The sequence below is a fragment of the Ambystoma mexicanum genome, chromosome 11 (assembly GCF_040938575.1).
Source record: "Ambystoma mexicanum isolate Mex_15411 chromosome 11, UKY_AmexF1_1, whole genome shotgun sequence".
Taxonomy (NCBI): domain Eukaryota; kingdom Metazoa; phylum Chordata; class Amphibia; order Caudata; family Ambystomatidae; genus Ambystoma; species Ambystoma mexicanum.
Genome location: NC_090934.1, coordinates 1,355,717,059 through 1,355,741,094, shown reverse-complemented (window position 1 = coordinate 1,355,741,094; position 24,036 = coordinate 1,355,717,059). Strand labels below are relative to the sequence as shown.

Genomic DNA, 24,036 nt, shown 5'->3' with positions numbered 1-24,036 from the left:
TTTGTCCCTAGTAATGTCTTTTTTGTTCCTGGTGGGTATATCAGGGGCTATGGTGGGTTTGGGCTGAGGGTTGGTGGCTGGCATGTGGAAGGTAATGATATGATGGTCAGACCAAGCACAAGCAGAGTTAGAGATGACCGTGGTATTACAATTGAGGTCTGATATCCAGTTGAGCGTTCTACCCTTATTGTGGGTGGGTTCGAGAATGCATTGCTGGAATCCTAAATTGGCAAGGGTGGTGGTTACCTCGATAGCCATGTGGTTGTAGGTGTTCTTTGGTCATTTGTCCACCCTTTGACTGCCCATGGCCATGCCAATCCCTATAGCCATTGCCACCTAGTTCTGTCCTCTCACTGCACAAAACATCTCCTCGTGGGAACTCTGAGCTTGCTTTAATCAAGCCTTACCATCAAACGTTGCATTCAAAGTGCCGGCCAGTGTTTTTACAAAGCAGTCTTCTGAGGGTTAATGACTTAATTGCAGATATAAAACAGCTACTTGTGAAATAAAAATGTCTTAGCCAGGTCTGCGTTAAGCCACTCGAAGTACTGTGTGTGTGTCATTCACTGAAGTCCTATTAAAAAGAAGCATTGGCAAAGCCAACAGTTTTGGCTTTTGAATATGTATTAGGCACTTGCCAGGCACTGCTACTAGATGCCCAGGCTCTCGCACCACTTTGCAGCTACTACCATCGATGGCCAGTGCCTGGCAAGTGCCTTTTCCCATGCCTACACAAAAGCCAAAACTTTTGCCATTGCTAATGCTTGTTTTGAGATGTGGCAGCAAGGCTATACACTTCTGGGCTGCAACATCTGCCAGCTTTAGGTCACAGGAGCTGAAAGGTCTGTCACGGGCATTAGCAAACGTCAGTAAATCCGTTATACGGAGATGAAAACCGTTTTACGGGTGTAAAATGTTGTTCTGAAGATGACCAAACGTAACAAAATGTTGGTTTTTCGAGAATAAGGCATCTTCCTAGCAAGTATGGAAGTTAAGCCCACTGTCTATCAAAGTTGGATAACCCGGGCATATCAACCGTTTCATTAATGCCACCTTTTAGCTAAAACGGCCCCTGGTGAAAGTAATGGCCGCTGGCCCATCAGATCTTTTTGGGAGACATGGGGGAAGTGATGTGTTGTCACCGGTCACATTCTGATGAAAAGGTATTATGAATTCTTTCAAATAAGATACAGAAAGAGGCTTTCAGTAGTGGTTGGCCCAAGGACCTTGCAAATATGTATCTATTGGAGAAGTGTACCCCATTAAAAAGCAAAATATGGGTATCCGGTCATTGCATCAACAAAAGCATCGGCAGCCATACCATGTAAAAAAAGCATCTAAGAAAAAAGCATCTAATGCATTTTTTTGGATGGTAAAGGGTTTAGTTTAATAAAAATGGGATTTACAGGTTAAAAAAAAGGAAAAACTGCATTACATGCTTTTTTCTTTTAGATGCTTGTTTTTTTTTAAGATGGTATGTCATTAGTTGCTTTGGCTGTCGATGAAATGACTATAAACCAAAATATGATTAGTTTCAGAACATAAAGAGGTACAAGGGAAGGAATGAGGATTAAATAATGCCAGGTCTGGTAAACAAAAACGAACATTTCACAGCCACGCAAAACAGTATTCCAGTGCCTATTCAATACCATTTAACAACCGATTAGAAGCAGATTTGAGTGAGATAGCAGAGGGTGAATGGAGGCTAGCACAAGGGCAACGCGTTGGTCTAGGAAGCAAGACCACGCAGAGCAACAGAGGTTTGAATCCCAGATCCCTGCTTCAAAACCGAACTCAGGTACGGTATTAGGCCCTTTATAAAAAAATAATAAAATAATGTGTTCAGCAAGAGCCTAGTTCCAAGACCAAAGCATAGACACGCTGAAAAACTGTTTAAGGATCTTCGAGAATTAAGTGGTTTCTATCAGGCTGGGACTGGCCTATAGGGCAATAGGCCCATGGCCAAACCAAAAACTCAAAATGCTGGTGTCGGATAGTTTTTTTGGTCAAAGTGGGCAACTTTTTTGGCCAATTTGGGTCAGTTTGAGGAGTTAATTCTCTCTGCGGCTAGTAGTTGTGACCAGTGTTGCCATATAAAATACTCTTTAAAATGCACAATTTGCATCACACTTCAAACTCCCCCTTGGGTACTACTCAAACAGTGTCACAGAAGGAATAAATGGCCATTTGCAACTGTGAGGCACTTTCTCATTGGAGCCGAGACAATTTTATGGCCCAGTCTGACCCTGGTTTCTATTAGCATACATGCCGATAGTATCCAATCCATTCGGGAGACGCAAGTCCAGTTCTGTTTTTAACTTTGCATTCTGGGATGTGTAGTCCTGATTTACAATGGTGGAAATCCAGGATTACAAGCCCCAGGATGAACAGTTAAAGCCGAGACTGTACTAGTGTCACCTAAATGGAATGGATAATGTTGGCATGTATGTATTAGACTTAGTAATAAAAAAAAATGCGGGTGCCTGATTCAGCCCACTGGTCCTTCTGGCTAGAATTAGAAGAACAATACACAATGGACCAGTGGAGGAGAGGGGTGATCTCTAATGTTTCTGTGTTGTCTTTTTATGAATACCGACCAGCACTACTTATCACTTGTTCAATTAATTCAATTTAATAACGAAAAACCTTTTTAAAAAAAAACAAATACATTTTTACATTCATTCCCAGTGTTCAGCCCTGGAATTAGTACAGGTTACAAGACACCAAAGCTCACTGTTCTATTCAACTACCATTCATTCTCTTTCATTCACCATCGCAATTCTACTCGGACTCATCTCTCTCAAACCCTTTTAGTTAGAAGCTACAACCATGGCAATGGATAAAAACCAGTGTTGCGGGGGCGCACGTGTTCTCCACAGCACGGCAGTACGAGTCTGAACAGGAAGGTGAGCTGAAGTCTCGTACTTTTTGATTCATTTGAGAGCATTTTTACTACTGATGAGAACTACGTTCTACGCGGCCATAACCTTACACTTTAATTTCTTTTAAAGGCACAGACTTTTACCACATTACTAGCACAGAATTGCGGGCTAACCCAACACGCCAACGTGCAAGTAAGCCATTATTTTCACCTCCATTATTACTTTAAACATGATTAGGTGACAATGTTGTTAACGGAATGCATATTCCACTTTAGGAACGTTCTAGCTTTTTGAACCATGATGGGTTCATAGGATTCGACAAGAGTGACGCAATTAAGGTATTGATTGCATGCTATACACGAATAGTTTTTTTGGGTTACAAATGGTAATGTTAGTGACATTATTTTCTGAACTATTTTCTTATTACGGTTCTTGTTTTGTCTTGGTATCTAATATGTTTATTAATAAATATATATATATATATATTTATGCACATGTATTCTATGTTTTGGAATGAAAAATATGTGAATATTTTTGTTTGCGCATGGGGAGCACAGCCCTGATGAAGATTAATATTCTCCGAAATGCATTGGCAATATTAAAAGCTTCCTCTTTTCTTACATCAGTCCATTGTGGTGGTCTACTAACTTCCAGACAAGAGTTATGTTGGAATACATAGGAACTATACGACCTACCTCATGAATATAGCATGCACAAAACTGCGGACAAACAATTATTTTCTACAAATAGCATAAACAAAATTATGAATTTGTATGCATACTTTTTTTCTACAATTTGAAGTAACCTCACTACAGGTACAAGAGAGAGAGCGACCGTCTATTCCGGTGTGACACACTCCGCTTTTTTTGCATTTACACTGTGGAGAGAGAACATCCGAGGGACTGAAGGTGTTGAATCGGAGAGAGAAAGGAGAGATATTGGGTGGTGGGGAGCAAAGTAGGAGGAGAAAGGGAGATGGAAGATAGATTTAGGGCGAGGATAAAAAAAAAGAGCTAAAAAGAAACAGTGAGGGTTAAAATCGGTGTGTCAGGAAGGCACAACTTTTTATCATGTCTTGGCCAACCTAAGATAGGAACCCTAAATTGCTCCTTAAGGGACACTAGACAAATGAGACATTTGCCTTTAGGTCATCAAAAGAAGATAGACAGATTTTAGATAGTAGAGGTTCCCGATCAATAGAACCAATCCAGGGATTTAGGGAAGTATGGGTTAGGGTGGGGTTGCCCATCTCTAGGTAACAGAGAAAAGGACGGCCACTAGACAAACTGAAAATAAAATAGTAAAAACCCTTGAACCTCACCCAGGAGTTGGTGCGTTCTTGAGGCCATCTGTGACAATTGCTCCAAGGCTATTAGAAAAATCAAGTTTGAGATGTTGAAGTTTGACAACTCTCTCCCATCGTGCAACTTCACTAGCACCGTTAGGCATGTTCCAATATCGCCAGATGATGGATCAAGATTTTTCCAAAGACTATAGAACACAACCTGAACCATCACAATAACATCAAAGAAAGAAACACACAGACGAAGGAAATAAGAAATATGTTCAAATGGGAGACTGGTAAAGTGAAGGCACAGGGTGCATCACTCTACACCCAACACGTAAAGAGATACTCATGGTAAAGTGAAGGCACGGGGTGCATCGCTCTACACCCAACACGTAAAAAGATACTCAACAAGGGCACAGAGTGCTCAAAGAAAGGCACGTTTCTACTTGGAAAGTGTACTACATTTGACTTATTATCTGTTGATTAACAGTATCTTTAGAATGTCGACCTTGGCGCAAGGGCATCAAAGTGTTGGGCAATTAGCAGACTGTCACGAAGAACAACAAAGGACGCGAGAGGAGGTGGTAAGGAATGAGGCAGGAGAAGGGGCGTAAATGGGAGATGAGCAAGTCATTGATGAATGCAGGTCCCTTTATGTGCTTGGCCTGCTTAATACTGATGCACAGTGCACATCTGGAATTTCAGGGCTTTACATAAGGGAAGCCCTGGAGGTGTTCTATAGTGATGTTCGTTTCTGTTTTCTTGGTGCATGGTATGTTGAAAATCAGTCTGGGTTTGCACTGAGTAATTCAACAGCTACCATCTAAAGAATAGATTTAATGGAGACAAAAGTGTTTCGATGAATAAGTTATGAACATGGAAAGCCAGTGTAAATGGAGAGCTTTGGGCTAATGAAATCAGATTGACTTGATCCCGTGACGAGTAAATCTTCCTTGTGGAATATCACTGTCCTGTTATTGTAGTGAAATTTATACTGTAAATTAGAACTGTCTTTTGCATGATCTACAGGTCCTGGAGCATCTGAAGCCGAAGCGGGAGGAGTTCGTTCAGAGGGAGGAGCGGGAAGATGCAAGGTAGCTTTGCTGTTGTGTTTATGCATGGAGACCTGAAGTATCATGATCTCTGGATACATGTCCGTTTCTAGGTGGTATATGTACCCAGAGCACACAGGTGTTTGGTCTCCAGGGGGAAGCCTTGTATGCCCAGAGTGCTACGATGCATTGGTCAGGAAGCGGTATGCAAGTTGGTTGAAGCAGTGTACCGTTGGGTTTGGAGGCTGGTGGCAGGGATCTTTATATTGCCGTATGTGGGTGGTGCAGTGCATTTGTGCATAGTGTGTTTGAGGATAGAAGTTGAGGATATTCATGCTCGCTAGATGGTTTAGAGAAGGAGAGAAGCCCTTCTGGTACTTGTGAAGAGACATTGTATGGTATAATCGCATGGGCACTCGGTCAGTGGGTGATGTTCAGCGGCAGGTTCTGGATAAGAGTGGAAAGATAGCAAAGATCAAAACATGGGAGCATTCAGCAGTTGGCATCAAGTAGAGTGTGATAGGTTTCCATGGAGGATCTGGAGCAGGCAGCGTTCAGGTCGGTTCTGGGAGCACCTTCAAGGGTTCAATGTATAGTAGCCATTCATTTACTCGGGGCGTCTGTCACGCACTATAGAGCTCGGGCTGCTTTTGGCATCGGGAGGATTTTGTGATACCAGCTACGATGGCATTGCCAAAATCTAGTTGGGGTACTACCACGCTTGACACAACTGTTCCAGAACCCACTGGGTTGACTTAGCGGAGAGGAGGCAGACTGGATATATGGCGTTTTGAGTCACCTCGATGATGCGTTGAAGGTCTGGGCATGGGATTTGGCACAGTCTACAGTGTCCACATGTGAGACATGAGGAGCAGTCTCTTGAAGCCATTGCTATTCTGGATTGATGAAGACGATGGAACATCAGGGAAACTATCAACTTTAATTTGGACCAAGTGAACAAAACTTCAACAGAGCGTGAAAACAACTGTGTTTAAATAAAATGCGAATGGAATGACTGACAAAATGTCCATCTGACTAACTTATTGCCATTGACAAATGAGCAACAGCGAAGCAGTGATGGTCCGGTTTTTATTTACCTTTCAGCCGTTCTCCTTTGGATATAAAAATGAGCATAAAAAAATGCATGTGCAATTGGAGAGGCATTTTACACCAGAGTGACAGTATATAAAAGAAGTAAAGTGCATAAGTGACCGAAAGTGGGCACAAGACAGATGAGTAATGCAGTTGTGGGAGGGAAATTGGTGCGGCAGCAAATAACACAAGAAAAGAGGGGGTGTAATAGACTGATCTAGTTATCTTCAGGGTAGAACACATGGAAAAAGTTTGCCCCCCACTGAGGAGTTTGAACAAAGCCTGGAACCTATACAGCAGTGGTCTTCAAACTTGTTTTGCCTGGGCCCCTCCTGAGCAAAATTTGGGCATGCCGAGCCCTCCTACAAATGCCAAATGGACAGTATGTACAATTGGCTATGAACTATTGCGGGCCATCACCGCACCCTACTTCCAGTATAGTCCCTGGGCTCCCCCACCTGCTCCCATCACAGTGCTGGGCTCCCTCAACCGACTCCTACCCAGTACCTGGGTTCTCCCCAGCCCATCAAAGACCACGGGCTCTCCCCACCCTGCTTCCCCCACTATCCCAAGTGCTCACACCCATCCTGTTCCCACCACAGTCCCTGGGCTCCCGTGACCAACACAGTCCGAGGGCCAGTGGGAGCTACTGATTTTTTTAAGTGGAGGAGCATAAATATTTCCGACAGAAATGCCATAGTGACCGAGTGCAGCGAGGGAGCCCGAACCAATCAAATGGGGTTCGGAGCGGGTTTTCTCCCGTGCAATTTTTTAAATAATGGGTTAAAATGTTGCATTTAAGGGCATACTTTAAAAAAGAAAAAATGGGTAAAAATCCAAACAGTTTGCAATTGGTGCAGGGGGGCCAAGGGGGAAAGTATGGTATTTTTGACTGGACATCTATGATAGATATCCAGTAAAAAAAAAAAGACCATCCATGTCCCCTGGGCTCCACAGCGCCTCAGAAGGAGAGCTGATCTTGGCAGGTGGGTAGGGGGATTGTGCAACAAAGGCATTTTTAAATGCCTTTGCTGTACAACCCTTCTTCCCCCTCTATTCTCCCACTCACCAAATTCAGCTCAATGGACCAAAACAAACACACACACACACACACACACACACACACAAATCATTCATACGAGCACCCATCACATACTCACTCATAACACAAGCATACATGCATCCATACACATATTTAAATGAAAAATAAATTAACATAAACATACCTTCTACAGGGGCCAGCGCGTGGGTGCTGAAATGCCCCACTCCAGGTTATTCTGTCCATATGTGCGAGGAGGCGCAGGAGCTCCCCCTCCCTCGCACATAGACATGCAGTGCCCCAGCCAACATTTCCAATGAGCTATGTAAGGCTGGCGAAGCAAAACGCCCACAGCCTTGCATGGCTCAGTGAGCATGTGCAGCTGGGGAAATGAACTGTCAAAGGGAAACAGTGTTTCCCTTTGGCAGTTCAACCAGCCCAGGAGCACTCTCTCAGCTGGAAAAAGCAGCTGAGGGAGTGCTCAGTGTTTCACTGGGCTGGCTCCCCGGCTCCTCCATAATGGGTGAGAGGTCCACTGGGTGGATGTCCCCTCGCCCATTATAGATAAGCCACCAGGCTCAAACTGGCCTATAGGGCAATGCCTGTACCAAAAATGCAAAATGCTAGTGTACACAGTCAAAATGGGCCACATTTTCTTTCTGCCCAATGTGGGCCAGTTTGATAAGTTACTGTTTGGACCATTGTTGCTGAATAAATATTCTTTAAATATCACAGTTTGCTTACATTTTAACAAAAAAAAGAAAAAAAAACCCATTGTGTAGTATTTAAACAGTCTTTGACTAAAGGAATGAATATCCATTTGCAACTGCGGGCCACTTTTTCATTGGTGCCGGAGACAGTTGTATGAACCAGTCCGACCATGTGAGCCACCACTGGCCATTTACTCCAATCAAAAAAAAAATTTTTTTAACATTTCATGCTGAGCTCTCACGCCCCCCCCCCTTCACCCCACCAGGATGGCGGTCACACCCCTCTGGCGTGGCGCACCCCACAGTTTGAAGACCTCTGCTATAGAATAATCAGTAACCAAGAGGTGCAAGTTGTGTTCTTCGGCACAACACTGGCCGCTGGCCCTTTGGAAGACATTCCATCTGCCTTGGGTGGTTATTTGACCCACTTTTAGGTTATTCACCTCTCTGCTGGTGCTCGGTTTCTTGCTTCGTGCTCACTGGCACTCTGGTATATCTCGTGAGGGCACAGTCCCCATAATTAACAATAACAGAACACCCCTCTAAATACGGCTGAGGACCCGAATATGCACCTCATTGGTCCAATGACCCGTCTTCATTGGATCCGTTTAACGTGTGCTTGAAGGAGCTGCAGCTGTGGTGTTACAATTAACATGAGCTGTAGTAGCCAATGGACACCGACATCCTTGAGGTCGTTCTTCGTGTATCTCATCATATAGACCTTTAAGGCCCATTACCCTTTTGTTCTAAAAAGGCATTCAAGGTGCCTTGGGATTGCTCCGGAGCAGTTAACGGGCTACAGATTTATGCCATTTTTGGGCATGAACGACTTCATAATTTTCTGATTTCTTGAGGAAAGTTGCTGTCCTTCTCAAGAACTCTTGAACTAGGTCTCCAAGATGGAAGCAAATGGTTTCCTTAGTTTTTATTCCATTTCATTAGGTCCGTGTGGCAGCAGCAACCTCCTCCTTTTCTCATCATTACAGGGGGAATGGGACAAGATGTACTAGAGATTTTCTATTCTATCCTCTGACGTGAGCAATTTCCTTGAGTCGTGTGACCTCATGTTTGAGTTTGATGCTGTTCCAGTGCTAAGTTGGGAGGAGGATCTTCTCTACTGCAGATTGCTTGGGGATGAGAAGTAGTCCCATGGGGCAACTGTAAATCACGTATTATTTTTAAAAGAGGTCCTTTAAGTTTCACAAGTTAACCGAGTCGGTCACCTGAGAGGCGAGGAAGGGGGGGGGCATATGAATAAGATCAGAATGGTGGTGAATTAAATGCATGATGCAGTAAATGAGCACGGCTAAAAAGCATGGGATAGGAAGAGGTGGGGTAAACGTGAAGAGGAAATTTGTCCAACCTTATATAAGCATTCGGCTGGCGCCGCCTCAGCAGAGGTGCCACAAAGCATCCATGCGTTTTCCCCCCAGGACATTTTGCCGAAGCCCATTTCGTTACCTTCCGCCGCCACAACCCACCACCCCCACCGCTGCTGCTGCTTCCGGGTTCACAAACCCATGCGCAAATTTGCTCACACGCTTTTCTCAACAAGTTGACGTTCCAGAAAGCCAGGCTGCCATGAATATATATTCAGTAAAAGTGTGCGGATCGACCACAGAAGCGTCAGGACTTTTTAAAAGAAATACCCCCATGCCATGGCGATGTGGCCACAGACCTGCACATGCGTCATCGGCTGCCTCAATCTTTGAAAAAAGTAGGGCTGTACCGAATAGCATATTTAGTCTTCGGCCGAATACCGAATAGTTTGTCAACTATTATGAAGCCGAATAGTTTATTTAATAAATCATGTTCCAAACTTGAAAAAAACACACTTATTTAAAAAAAGCACCATAACTCAGTACTCAAGTCTTTAAAAAAAGAAAAGGGGGGGGGGCTATGACGTACGCAATGGGAAGTGACATGACCGGAACTGAATGCATCCTAGAGTGAAATATGCACATTGTCTTTTCCAACTGAAGAAAGTGCGCATTGTATATGAACATTCACCAAAAGAAAAGATGTTCCTGTATTGTTGCTGGCTAAGTATAAAAGGTGAGCACCTTTTATGTCTAAAACTCTGTAACAAAGCATGCCCCCAAGAGCATATTACAATATAAGATATTTTGCAGCTGTGTAATAGCAATTTGGCTGGTCTTCTGGCTAAGTATCTGATCTAATTTTATTCAGTTTTACAAACTGAAGTCCATATTTGCCTTTCTGAGTTCTTGTTGCATTGTATTCAAATGAGAATGACAAAGTATTCGGCAACAGCCGAACACCAAGAAACTATTCGGCCAGAGCCGAATAGCTTTTTTTCAGCCAGAATTCAGCCGAATACTTAATCGAAGCCGAAGTTCGGTACACCCCAAGAAAAAAGTGCCCTGCTCTTGAACATGGGTAGTCGTGAAGGGGCTGCAGCTCTGCACACGCTTTGCATGCTACACCAGCTCAGCTTAGCTCACCATCTTTGAGCATGTACAGGGGTGAAGTGACACTTCTCTGTTGGTTCTTTTTTATGTCGACAACCTGAGGCAAGTGCTTGTGAAGCCGGGCTGGGGATGGAATGGCCAGGTACTGCTACTCAGCGGCAAAGACAGCAAAGGCCAGAGGGACAAGCAAACAGCTCTGTAATAGTGACCAGAAGACCACTTGCACGATGAGTGGCACTTACACACCATTGCTTCCTGCCTGCTTTAAATATTACAACCTATGGAAGCAAATCTGATCCAAATTAAAAGCAATGTAATATTACTGTTATTCTTTTTTTAATTATTTCATTTTGCAGAGCTCCTGGGCTCCAACGCAGATGCTGATACATTGGAATCAGAGTTAATCTTTAGAACTACGCATACAATTCACAAATGGAGATTACATTTGCAAAATCCCACTGACAGGTGGACCATACCTTGCGTTCCTGTACCCCCTGAAGTTTATTGGGACAGGACCTGCTCTTGATGCCCAAGCTATTCTGGAGTGCCCCATCAACGCCACTGGGGAATGGGCAATTGAAGACAATCATCTTTGGTCAACGATGTTGGAAGTGGCTGCTGTTTGAATGGCTGAAGCGCTCCAAGTTGCCGGGGTGTAGTCCCTTCGTATCGCACTTGATTCCATAAAAGCTGTAACCCTCAGTCCTAAACAGCTATCAGTGTACACAGGAATGCATGAAGATGGCCTGTCATTAAAGGGTTCACTTTTTTGTTTATTACGTAAACATGTTTTCAATCAGTCCCTACTGTCAACTGCAGCAATCACAGTACCTGGGTGGGGTGCAGGAAATGTGCTTCATTGATGGCCTTCACCGTCGCATTTAGTATGGAGAAATGCCCATTGCCTGAAAGCAGAACCATTAGGGTACCCGCATAGGATCATAAAGTTAGGGAAATCCTATTTTTGTTGCTGTCTATGGACAGCATCTGTTTTCCCCTGCCGCTGTTTCCACTTGGTTTTAGGTCGTTCCTGTGCTTCACTCCCCTTGCCATGCATAGTTGTTTTCTTTAGAAGTGTTAAATCATTGCGGTTTTGAGTTCCTACAGTTAGATGAGCAGTTTATATGGAAATAGAAAAAAAGACTACACAACAACCTAGATCTCAATGATAGACCTAGTGAAACGACTACTGGCCAAGATCTGCCAGATAACAATATATAGGGACACCACCAGCAATGGAACCTGCCTCTCCCCCAGCGGAAGCTCTGGACTAATTCTCTGCTTAGTTTGTTGAGGGATGGACTGTCAGCAGAGTGGGTACATATTATTCAAATGTACGGGGCAAAATGTAAGCACTACATGTTTTGACAAGTTGAAGTACTGCATAGGCAGGAGATATTGTTGTCTAGATTATATTTAAGACTCATAGTTAATATTTTTGTAGCAAATATTTTTGGGGGTTAAGATTACCGCATTATAAAATTAAAGAATGCGCACTCTTTGACAAGTTGTGGGATTCCCCTATCCAACAATAGAAGCATATTGCGGTGTAAAGGTAACTCCTTTTCAAACAACCCTCATTAGGATAGGACTCGAGGTTCAGGAATATTTAATTCCAATGTACAACATGTTGCCAGCCTTACATGACCGGAGAACTGCACTATTCAAGTAGCCGAAATTAACATACATCACTAATACAAATACAATATTTAGGAGGAATATTGACTACACATTTTTGTCGAGGCGATGAATCAAACTAAACGTGGATTTTATTTTATCTAACTATCCGGCCTTGTATGATATGACGATGATCTGCTATGGCATTTATAACATGCCTATGGGGAACAAAGGGAAGTCCTAGCACTTTATGCACACGATTAGTCCACCTACTGACACCATTACCAGTGCAATGTTCAATCATGACATTGAAAAGAGCCCCATCTCATGTAGCAATTAAGATTTGCTGGCTTTCTTCATGAGGTTCTGCATGGACTATGCACACCTTGCAATCAACTGCGGTGAGGCGTCCAACCCTGTGCGCAGGTGATGTACGAACAACAATACTCTGTCACTGCACGCTGAAAAAATAAGTATGGACATCACTTATGGATTTAAAAATCAAAATAGGACAACTGGTTTGATAGGAGGCTGTGTTCCTCTAGCAGTTCCTCTGCAGGTGTTGGGCTGGGCAGTTATTTCAGCTTTAGTTCTATCGGGGGTGGGGGGGGTGTCTGGTGGAATTCCCAGTGATTAGGTGCCCGGAAACACTCCATAAAACCTCTGCTTTGCTTGAGACGTTAAGGAGAATTATGGCACCTAAAGCCCGAAAATTCCACCCTCCTGGGGTCCTTAGGCTCTTAGCACCTGTGGTGGGCATGGCGGAGAATTGTGAGCAGAGACATGGACAGGGTAGGCCCTTAGCGGGCAAGGCCCACCCAAAGTGTGTAAATGCCGACTCAGTGGCACTGTGTGTGCATTTACAGATATACAGTTTACTAATGACACCACCATTTGCGCCAGTGTAAGCCTGAGTTTATTTATAGTACAAGTAGTGTCTGTTGGCCTTTTTCACAGCCGGACATATATTAGGAATTGATAGCTGTTCGTCTCTCTCCATGTTTCGTAGGTGAACCAATCAATGGGTACATTCCCCAAACCTCATCCTTACAGTCCCAATGATTGAATACATTAGTGAAGAACGGAACTCTAAGGACGAGGATCGGGGAATGTACCCATTGAAAGGTTCACCTAAGAAACATGGAGAGAGACGAACAGTAATCACCAATTCGTAATATACGTCCGGCTGTGAAAAAAGGCCAACGGCGGAAACGCGTGTCGCCAACGGACACTACTTAATAAACTCAAGCTTACACTGGCGCAAATTGTGGTGTGTCATTAGTAAACTGTGTGTAATAAGTGGCAGTGGGAACCCTTTGGCCACACGCAGTGCGACAGTGTGTAACAGGAAATAATTTCAACAACACGAGGTAATCTGGCGCATGAGAAACCCCTCACAACAACCCCACGGTGCTAGAATACATTCACAGATATAATTCTCACTGTGGTGGGCCCAACTACATTAGCTTCAGACCCCACTTGTTAGACAATACTGGCTATGCCTCAGAGACCGAGCACGTCATTCAAACTGTCCGGAAGTCCAAGGCAAAATGGCCACGCTGATGGATTCTGCGTTGGCTTAGCGTGGCATGCAATGGTGTAAAGGGGGTGTCACACGCAGGAAGTGCAGAACAGTCTGACGCGGGAAGATGAGGCAGGAGTAGCAACAGCGACACGGGGAACACATGGAACAGGCCTGCAGACTGGCACGCTGCACTGTCAATGCCCACATTGGCCCAGCCGGGTAAGACCAAAGATTCAGAGCAAATACCAGATAATGGTGCCGGGAATTTGCTCATTATCTTCAATCTTGATTTGCATAGCCAATCCGAACTTTGAGATGAGGGTGCCAACTGTAACTTTCATTCAAACAAGTGAAGTATTGGTATGTGCCATGCACGTTCCAGCCCAGTGTTGCTCGAAATCCTTATGCAATACTGTGTGCCACAACAGGTGCTTTATTGAATCTAGGTCTGAAGATGTCATTTTGTGGCTAAATTACGGATTTGGCAGTCTGAGCGCCCGATTTCCAATCCTGACTAACACCTGATCAAAACTCATCTAAACTTGTCAAAAGATGCAATGTAGAACTGCAAAACCAACTGTAGTGTGTAATAATGTGAAAATGACATGATCCCACCTCCCTGCACACCTTATCCTGGTTTATTTAACCTGGCCTCAACCGCTCTCCACATAAAATACTGTTTGCTACCTCGTTCTCCAGCTACAATGAAGGTTAAATGTAGAGCATTTTGTTGGACCACGTACAGGTCCTATTAGAGCAAACGCCTAAAGAAAACGTCTACTTCTGTGCAAAGTTTGCTCTAAAAAAAGCAACAAAAAAAGTCCCTGTGTTGTCTGTTTTGGTAAAACGATATCATACCAGGGAGGCCTTCGTACATAGCAACTTCCCTGCACACTCCCTGATAAAATGCCCACGATGACAAAACACGCTAGTTGTGGATCTTTCTTACGGTGAACGAAATTCTGTTCCATGGAACTAGGCCATCTACGGCAAACACACAAAGGAAAACTGTTTGCAGCGGCTTACCAACTAACGGACATCCGCACAGTTCTCCACCCACGCCACAAAGAACAGGCATGCCTTTCAAGGCCTGTCACTTGCAATCAATGTCCCAAATTTGCAAACTTGGTAAATTGCCATAGAATACCATGCCACGATACGTTGACCAATCGAGCTGTCATTGCAATTATTTAATCAAGCACAAAAAAAGCCCATGCATTGTAGCGCGGAGTTGTTTAAGCGCATGGGTGGACCTACCTCACTGAGGAGCGCGTGCCCCAAGTAATTTGCTGCTACACCAAAGACAACATTTCTAGCAAAGCCAGTTAACAGAATCCACGCAAAGCAAAGACCACCACGAACATGTTTGTAAATTAGCAATAAAGAAAGCGAAAAAAAGGTGTGCCCAAAATGCAGTTGTGATTGTATGAGGGGTATGTCAAAACGATATGTACTACTGCCCATCCACAGAACATTCGTTTTTGCTGGGCCAAACTGATCTGACAAAAGAGGCTACAGAAAGAGCGGGAGAGACAGAGGAGAGAGACAGAGAGAGACAGAGACAGAGAGACAGAGAGAGACAGAGAGAGACAGAGAGAGACAGAGAGAGACAGAGAGAGAGAAAAACAGACGGGAACCGAGAGAGAGAGAGAGAGAGAGAGAGAGGGGGGAACAGAGATAAACAGAGAGAGAGAGAAACAGAGAGAAACAGGGAGAGACCGAGAGAAAGAGAGACAGGAACAGTGAGACAGGAACAGAGAGAGAGAGAGAGAGAGACAGGAACAGAGAGAGAGAGAGAGAGGAACAGAGAGAGAGAGAGAGAGAGGAACAGAGAGAGAGAGAGAGAGAGAGAGAGAGACACAGAGCGAGAGAGAGAGAGAGAGACAGAGAGAGAGACACAGAGAGAGAGAGAGAGAGAGAGAGAGAGAGAGGGGAACAGAGAGAGACAGGAACAGAGAGAGAGACACAGAGAGAGAGAGAGACACAGAGAGAGAGAGAGAGAGAGAGGAACAGAGAGAGAGGAAGTGATCGAGATAGAGACAGATGGAGCTTCCCCAATTCAGAGCCCAACCATGCTCCTTCCCAATCATGCGTCAGGCCTGGTTCACTACCTGAAACACCTCACCGTAGAGTTGTCCAACAGTGCATCAAGTCAGGTTTACTCGCCTGCCCAACTTAATTTCCCCAGCGCTTACTTTCAAAGATATTTGTGGTTTGGGCTCCAGCCCACTGGTTCTATTTCTTCTCGTCTTGAAGTGGGTCCTCGACCCTTATGCGATCGACTGGTGGGCTTTGCTCACTTTTATCTGGGATTCAGACCCGGTTCCTTTGGATTGGCAGGACCCTTGTCCCTTCTTTACCTAGTGTTCACTTTGACAGACCTGGTATATTTCCCTGCCAGGTCCGGTTCACTCCCTAGTTTTGGGAAGTTTCAGGCGGTCTCCGGTCTGTTCAGGGTTCGCAGCAAAGCTCCTCCACTTCTGCCACACTCCATGGGCTTCTCGCGGCTCTGCAGCTCCAGCGTTTACAACAGAGATTTTACCTCCAGTACTTTCCCCTTGCAGCCAGTGCCACAGCCTTGCACATACCCCTCTCAGGAGAGGGGTTCCCCTGGTCCCTGCAGTGAGGGAGTCTCCAGCTCCCCTCAGAATGCTGTGCTCAAGGGTTGCCCCCCTTTTCTTGGAATCCAACTGGCTCACTGCTCCCTCTGTCTCAGTACAGTATTCCTGCTCCCAACACTTACTGGGTTCCCTCTATTTCTGGTTTAGATGGACCAATCGGAAACCAACAACCACTAGTCTGCTCCTTGTGGTTCTTACAGGTGATCTTCATGCCTCTGCGCTTCTCCCTCATCACAGTACTGATCTATCGACTCCCTTGTGGGTCAATGTAGGGCCTCCTCTTCACAGTACAGGTTAGTGGACCTTCACTTAGGTGACTCCTATTCTTCCTCATCCCAGTACTTTCTAGGGGAATGCTAAAATGACAACTCATGAGTTTGTTAGGGAAGGGGTTGTTCCTAAGGTTGCAGGAAGGGGGAAGGGGGGGTCCAGGGTCAGGTGATGAGTAGGGATACAGTGTTCTCTTCCGATGGTCATCCCTAATCCCACAGGGGGGGCTTCCCACCCATGTAATCCTTTTGCTGAGTACAACCCCTAGGGGGACTTTCAGGTAGCAGACACACCTCCCTAGCCACATGGGAAGGGACTCCCCCTAGGGAAGAATGGGCAACATCCGAAGATTTATCACACCACCTAGAATGTAAAGGTTCATTAATCTGTTAAATGATTTGGGACTGTGAGAAACTTGAAGGTGTCTCACCCGCTAGTCCCCGGGGATCTGTCACCCAGGTGGCCAGGACACAGCCATTGCTTTTGGATTCAGTTCCGGTGGTGGACCAGTCCGGGAGGATCACCTTGGTGAAGGGTCTTCGGGGAGTGGGACACCGGATGGTGAGACGTGGTATCCCCTTCCCTGTAACACCTTCTCCCCATCCTACCAAGTAGGATACTTAGGAACTCAACCCCCCACCCCTCTTTCCTGACAAACACTTTCTCATGGACAGCTCACTGTGAGAGAAAACAGAGTAACACCCGAGTTGTATACCTGACATGTCCCAACACAATGGTCAGGCCAAGCCAGGCACTTCTGGATAATCACACACACCTGACTTCCATCACACTTCCCACATGGATAAAAGGCAGAGCATGAGAGCACACACTCAGGGCAAGGCAAAGCACGCGAGGAAGCAGCAGTTCCAACATGGCAGTTTAATACGAGGAAAATGACGGCAAGACCAGAGAGGGTTGTGTGAGACACCAGAAGGTGTCTCCCTGGCTATCATCCATGCGGCCAAGACATGGCCATCGCTATTAGATCCAGTTCCTGGCGGTGGACCAGTGAGGGAGGATCACCTGGATGGGGGGGGGGCGGCGTGGGGAGTCTTCGCAGAGTGGAAATGGGAAACCGGTGGGTGAGATGCGTTATTCCCCTTCTTAAAACACCTTTCCCCATCCTACCAAGCAGTGCACTCAAAAACACTACCCCCCCTTCCGACACGAACACTGTCACACACCACAACAAACAACGGACTAACACCTGAGCTGTTTACCCGAAATTTCCCCAATACAAGGGTCATGCAAAGACAGGTAATTGACCAGAATCACACACCCCTAACGGCCCTTTCCTTTCCCCATAGGGATAAAAAGGTGGAGCAAGAGAGCACAGTACAAGCAAGGCAGACCGCACAACGAGACAGCTATCCAGGCACGGCAGTTCAAGAGGAGGCGAAAGGCAGGGAATATTGAGAGACTGACAAGGAGAGACACAACTTTGCCCTTTTCGACTCAAACCCGCGAAACCTCAGCTGAAGAAATCGCAAGACCACAGACAATAGCTCAAGTGTGTTGCAGCAGATGTCAATGGTACACGGAGCGTGCCTACACGGATAAGCAGGAGCGCAGAAGAGGGGGACCCAGGAGTGAGGAATTCTCCTCCTAAGTAACATAGAAACAAACTTTTATTTTGTTATTTTTAGTACATCAGGTGCTCGAAGGCAAGAGACTTTCAAGAGAATCGATACTTGGCCATCGACGGCCCCGATACCTGAAACAGAACTGTCATCTTGTGCTGGGGAAGCTCGAGAATGCGCTGTGCTCCAAGATCCCACATTACCCTGTGCTCAAAACATGGGGAAGTGAGACCCAGGCTACCACATCCTGACATATTATTTGTGAACACTTCTTCCTTTCTTCTGAAAATTATCCCACACTCTTTTTGTATTAGATGTAAGGACTGGCAATAGGTTTTTTACTAAAAGCCCTTTTATATGACACAACATCACTAGGCCTTATTTTCATTTGATGGTTGAAGCTTGCTCCCATCTTAGATTTATGTTTGGATTAGGTGTTTTTCTAACCTGCACATAGTTTAATAAAAAACACTGAGCTGTGATCCCTTGTGTCTGTCTTTACTGTTGCCACCATGAGTTCATTACAGTTGCAAGGAGGGAAGTGCCCTCGACCTTTTCAGAGGAAAACCGTTACTTTTGTGAGTCTTTCAGAATAAGAAACATAAGACCTGGAATTAAAGCTGAAGAAACCTGCATTGTGTGTCAGAGGTACCCGGGGCTCTCCCGCATTGGTAGCCAAGGCAGGGAGAAGTGTTTGCAGCCGTGGTACTGTCCTTTGCTCCTACAATAAAGCAGTGCCAGTAAAGTCAGCACAGCCGGTGAGTCGGAGAGACCGATAGCAGACCGGTCTGTGTTAGAACCAAGGTTGCAAGCGGCAACATTGTATGGAGAAATCTGAAGAGAACAGTGCGTGAAGATTATGTGACGAGTGACGCAAATATAATTGAACATCAAAGGAGTGGCTGAACTTTTGAAGCCAAGATAGATACTGTATACAGCGTGGTCCGGTGCCACTTGGGCACTTATTCGACGGTCTCTATTAGGTATCCCGTTGAAAGGTGGCAAATGTAAAAAGGAATTGTGAAATCGAAGTGTTCCTATAATGGGTGAAGATAAACCCTGTGCACATTCGAAAGTCTGGGATACTTAATGTGAACTGAAATTGGTCTGAACCCGGCTGAGGGAGACTAATTGTGCAAGAGGAAGGATCTGATCCTGGCTGAGGGAGTTCTGGGGGGCGGGGAGGAGGGACTGTGAGTCACCCAAGAAAGAACATTCTCTAAACATTGGAGAAGGGGATCTGAGCCCGGAAGAGGGGTATCCACAGTAACGATTGTTGTATAAAAAGGATTTGAGCCCAGATGAGGGGGATCCAGGGTGAAAGGAACTTTTTACTCGTTTTGGTACAGCAGGCCCTCTGAATCAAGAAACTTTGATGAGTAAAAGGCTTTGGCACAGAAGGTCCTGATGCTGGTAATGGAATTGTATCCTTATGCCGAAGAAGCCCGAGAGTGTGCTATGCTCGAGTGAACTGCCTTGTCCCGTGCTCAAAAGCATGGGGAAGGTAGGCCAACAGCCTGAACATCCCGACTTATTTTTGTGCACACTTCTTTCTTTTTCATAAACACTACCCCCACACTATTTGTATTTGGAGGTAAGGATTAGCAATAGTTTTTTTTTTTAGTATAGGCCCTTTTATTTTGACAAGACTCCACTAGGACTGCATTATTATTGGGTGGCCGTAGCTTGCTCCCATCTGTAGATTTAGGATTAGATGAGCGTTTAACACACCGTTGTTGAAGTTCAATAAACACCCTTGAACTGTGGTCACTTGTGGCTGTCTTACTGTTGCTACCATGCCCTCCTTACAGGACTCTACAGTGATGTGCATATATCTTCAGACATTGCTATCGAACCAGCACATACAGTTTGAAGGGATTTCATTATCAGCAAACATCTATCACTAACCCAAAGCAAGTAAAGCACAGGCAGGCATCCCTGGGTCTCCAGCAATGGATACCTGTCCGCAAACTTCAATATTACTAACGCATCTATGGATTGTGATGGACAATGGACTAAACCAAGGACCCCAATTTAACACAGCACTAAATACCTGACATCTAAGTTCAATCAGATGGATAATATTCTTCCCCCACCTTCCCAAACAGAGCCATGCCACTATATTGCTGGGTTTATCAAGTGACCAGGTCAACATCATATATCTTGCCAATGGGGATTACTTTAGTAATAAACTTCAATGCGTACAAAACATTGGGCAGGTGATGACTCAGACTGAACAGGAGGGAACATATTACACCGGTTCAAAGTTCTCGCCACTGGCTACCAACCTAAACAGAATCTATTTGGAAGCACTCTGTTGCCACAGAGCTCTTTATAGGCTGAAAGCAGAGTTCAACTTAGGAAAGGTAATCTCGTACCAACCAAGGAGAACGTGGAGATCCAGCAACAACTTACTCCGGAAAACCCTGCGACAGGTCAGAAAGAAACAGAGGACATGCCTTTTCCAGCATCGCAGGGAAACTGGCACTGCCTCCCAAAGTGATCTCTCATTTCAGGAGCACCTTTCTTCTGGAAAATACTAAAGATCTGGCTTTCAACACACCCCGACTAATCTCATGTTTTGCATGGCCATAAGTGAAAATGCCATCCAGTCCTTGCTTTTTCCCCCTTTGGATTCTAGGACTAGGAATTATTTCTTACCCATTTGAAAGAGAGGAAAACTACAAGTCTCAAACTTCCAAGAAAAAAACAGAATGGATGGCATTCTCACACACAGCCACCGGAAACTTGAGAGCTCTGCGTCTCATCAAGAACCAACTTTATTTTACTTACATCTTTATAGCCTCCCACCCCCAGCTCCCATCTAGGTGACTTTTCTGATTAGTGTTCATTGTTGTTTCACTGAATGTATTTGCTACCTGGTGCCCTAGGAAACAAGATTTGGTGGGATTTACTCCCGATGCCCAACTACAGAGATTGGCTTCCAACGCTCAAGGTAAATTCTCATGAAAGACTCCTAGATATCGAAACTTGACCTTGTAGCATGGGGCATTATTTCTAGAGAATTATTTCTCAAACACTCTAGTGGGTACCCACTGCTACATGCTCGTTCTGTTTCCCCTCCTCCCTGTCCTGTCCATTCTCATGCAGACCACATTGCATGAGAGGATAGCTCAGCGGCAACGTGTGCGCCTTGGAAGCAAGACGACACGAAGCAACACAGGTTCGATCCCCGGGTCCGTGCTTAGAAACCTCTAGGTATTTAAGCGTGTTATAAATACGCAGCTAAGAAAAAACCAATTACGAAACAAAAAACAAAACATTCCTGTAACAGCGCCTCGATGCCCGCGGGCTGTGTGAGCGCTTTAAAAAAAAAAAGCAAAATTGCTGGCCACGGTCTACTGGCAGAGGTACCAGCCCACATCAAGATGCCTCTGGACCCTCACAAGCACCTCATCCCGAAAGCCACCACTAAGTGACACCTAAGGAGAGACCCCCCCCCCATCAAGACATTGTCCCAACAGGTAACACATTACAGGTCAGATGCATTGGATGGACACCCTAAATTGTCGACAGGGCCCTCCACTCACCTTCAGCACTGACATTCGCAACCTATACGCTCAAACACAAGACCTGCTGAGTAACAAAGCCACTGGCAGATGGCAATTTGAAACCAATGTCAAACTAAAGAACATTCCACCTCTACAACTAACTTGTATACCACAGCCCCAGCACAAGCTTCATTGCACCATGGGCACACAAGGCTCCTCTCTGGATACAAGGGCCTCTATGCGCTTTACACAGTTCACAGAGAAAATGGCCAGAGTTCATTGCTCAGGGCACTTCAGTCAGCACGCGTCTTCACGACTAAAAAGCAATCTTGAATTTCCCTTCATCCACAACGACTTAACCCATCCCCCCTCTCCATCAGATATGAGGGAGCAAATGGAGACCATCCAAATAGCAAAGTATACATCTCAGAAGCGTAGCAGAATATAGTCTTCAAATAACAGGATGAGCTCATTTTAACAAAACTAGCCTCTATCAAACAATTTAGAGCAAAATGTAGAAAAGGGAATTGATTCACAATCCCATGCCTCATTCATCTGGCCCTTCAGACCAAAGCCCTAACCACCTACAGAGATTAGCACCACACACTCACAACCCGATGAGGATGAAAGAAGTCTGGATACATTTGCTGGACAACAGCACGGCGAAAAAAAACAAGCAGGGCAATTCCTGAAATACTGCAGTGCCATGCTCTGAACAAGCTCAACCAATCCTTCAGGGTGGACGGAGACAAGCAGAGATTGAGGCACGAGCTTTACACTTTCCATGGCAAGCAAGCCTTTCGCCCAATTCAAAATCATTGATGAATTATCCCAATGAGGAACCTGAGCCTATCACCTTTCGAACATCTACCGAGCCAATGGAATCTCCATTCTCCCTTGGACTGCCCAATCGACCATGTAGCCGACCGCACCAAACATTACCCAGCATTTCAGCCAGATACCGGCAGATGGCCCCAGTTCCCGGCAGATGGCCCCAATCTATCAAGCTGGTATTGTAGAAAGATTTTGTGCCCAAGTTAACTTCGATCCCTTTTCACGCTCATGTTGCTGTATTCAAAGTTATGTATCCTTGCAATATTTGATTAATAAAAGTGAAATAAATTACACAAGAATTTTTGTAATGTTTGCCTCTTTTTCCGCACAATGTAGAAATACCAATACAACCGCTTGCCATTCAATGATGCCAAAATTCCACTCAAAGTCAAAACTAAAAACGGATGAATACACTGCTATGGAGCAAAACTCCACCAACAAATCACTTCAGGTTGACTGAGGTTGTGATCAAATCTGACCAGTCACCAACATAAAATACATTTGCCATTTGCAGACTAATTTAGGTCAACAACTTTTAATGAGAATATCTGTGTCTGCATGATTGCAAGAGTGTGAAGTTTGGTTTTCCTAGTTTTGATGAGCAATTTTCCAATCTTTGACTGTTCCCCCAGTATTTCATAGTTCCCAGTTTCTGTTTACATTTTGCATAGACCCTTGAGCCCCTGCTCCATTCCATTGTTTTTAACTACTGGATACTGGCAGACAGGTCATCCTCATCTAATGGCAAAATAAGAAAATGGGGTGGATGTGGAACATTGAACGGGGCAAAGCATTTTGGACATGGTAAATATTTGCAGGAAAAGGTGGTTTTTAGAAATAAAGTGATTTGGCATAGATATAACCATACCCATGATGATAACAGCAAATAGTAATCAGATTGTCGACACTAGCATAATTGTAGCCCTCAATCAATATTGAGTGTGGTACACAGAAAGAAGAAACTAAGGGCCTCATTAAGATTGGCAAATCCACCGAAATACCTCCCAAATGAATTACAGTCACTGCCACATAACAAGAGGTGCTAGCAGTGTAATTCCCCATTGAATTTAAGTCCATTGGGTTCAATGAGGCTTTTTTGGCAGAATTACAGCCGCAGAATTTCTGCTGCAGTAATTCCAACGATTCTGCCGATTTTTCAGTGGTCAGTTGGGAGGATTTACCTCCAGGATTTTCCTGGAGGCGAATCCTCCACTCCATGCCTAACCATGTAATTTGGCATAGTTGTAAAGTTGACAGTAATGGAGTTACCACCAACTTTACCACTTAGCGCCAAACTTGTAATGAGGCCCTAAGAGTTGTGCCCTGAAGTGGTGCCCAAAATGCAAAACGTGAACAAACAGCACAACTGTGCTTATGACCACATCATAAGCTTATACACAATCTCAGATTATGATGTGGTCATATGACATTTTATCACACAGTTGAATTCCTGCTCAAATCCCAGCTTCTGTCTAACAAATTCAGCATCATTGGTTAACCAGATGTGAAATTGAAGCGTGTGATGCAAGCTGACTTTTCAAGCATCAGTTATGGTTGGTGTAGCGGCAGACAAATCGAAATG

General features: G+C 44.8%; 1 protein-coding gene across 2 annotated transcripts in view; it reads right to left on the bottom strand.

Annotated features, from left to right (window-relative positions):
• CGNL1 (cingulin like 1) overlaps window positions 1-24,036 on the bottom strand; it is a 432,222-nt gene that overhangs the window by 225,341 nt on the left and 182,845 nt on the right. The gene's annotated exons all lie outside the window — the stretch shown is intronic.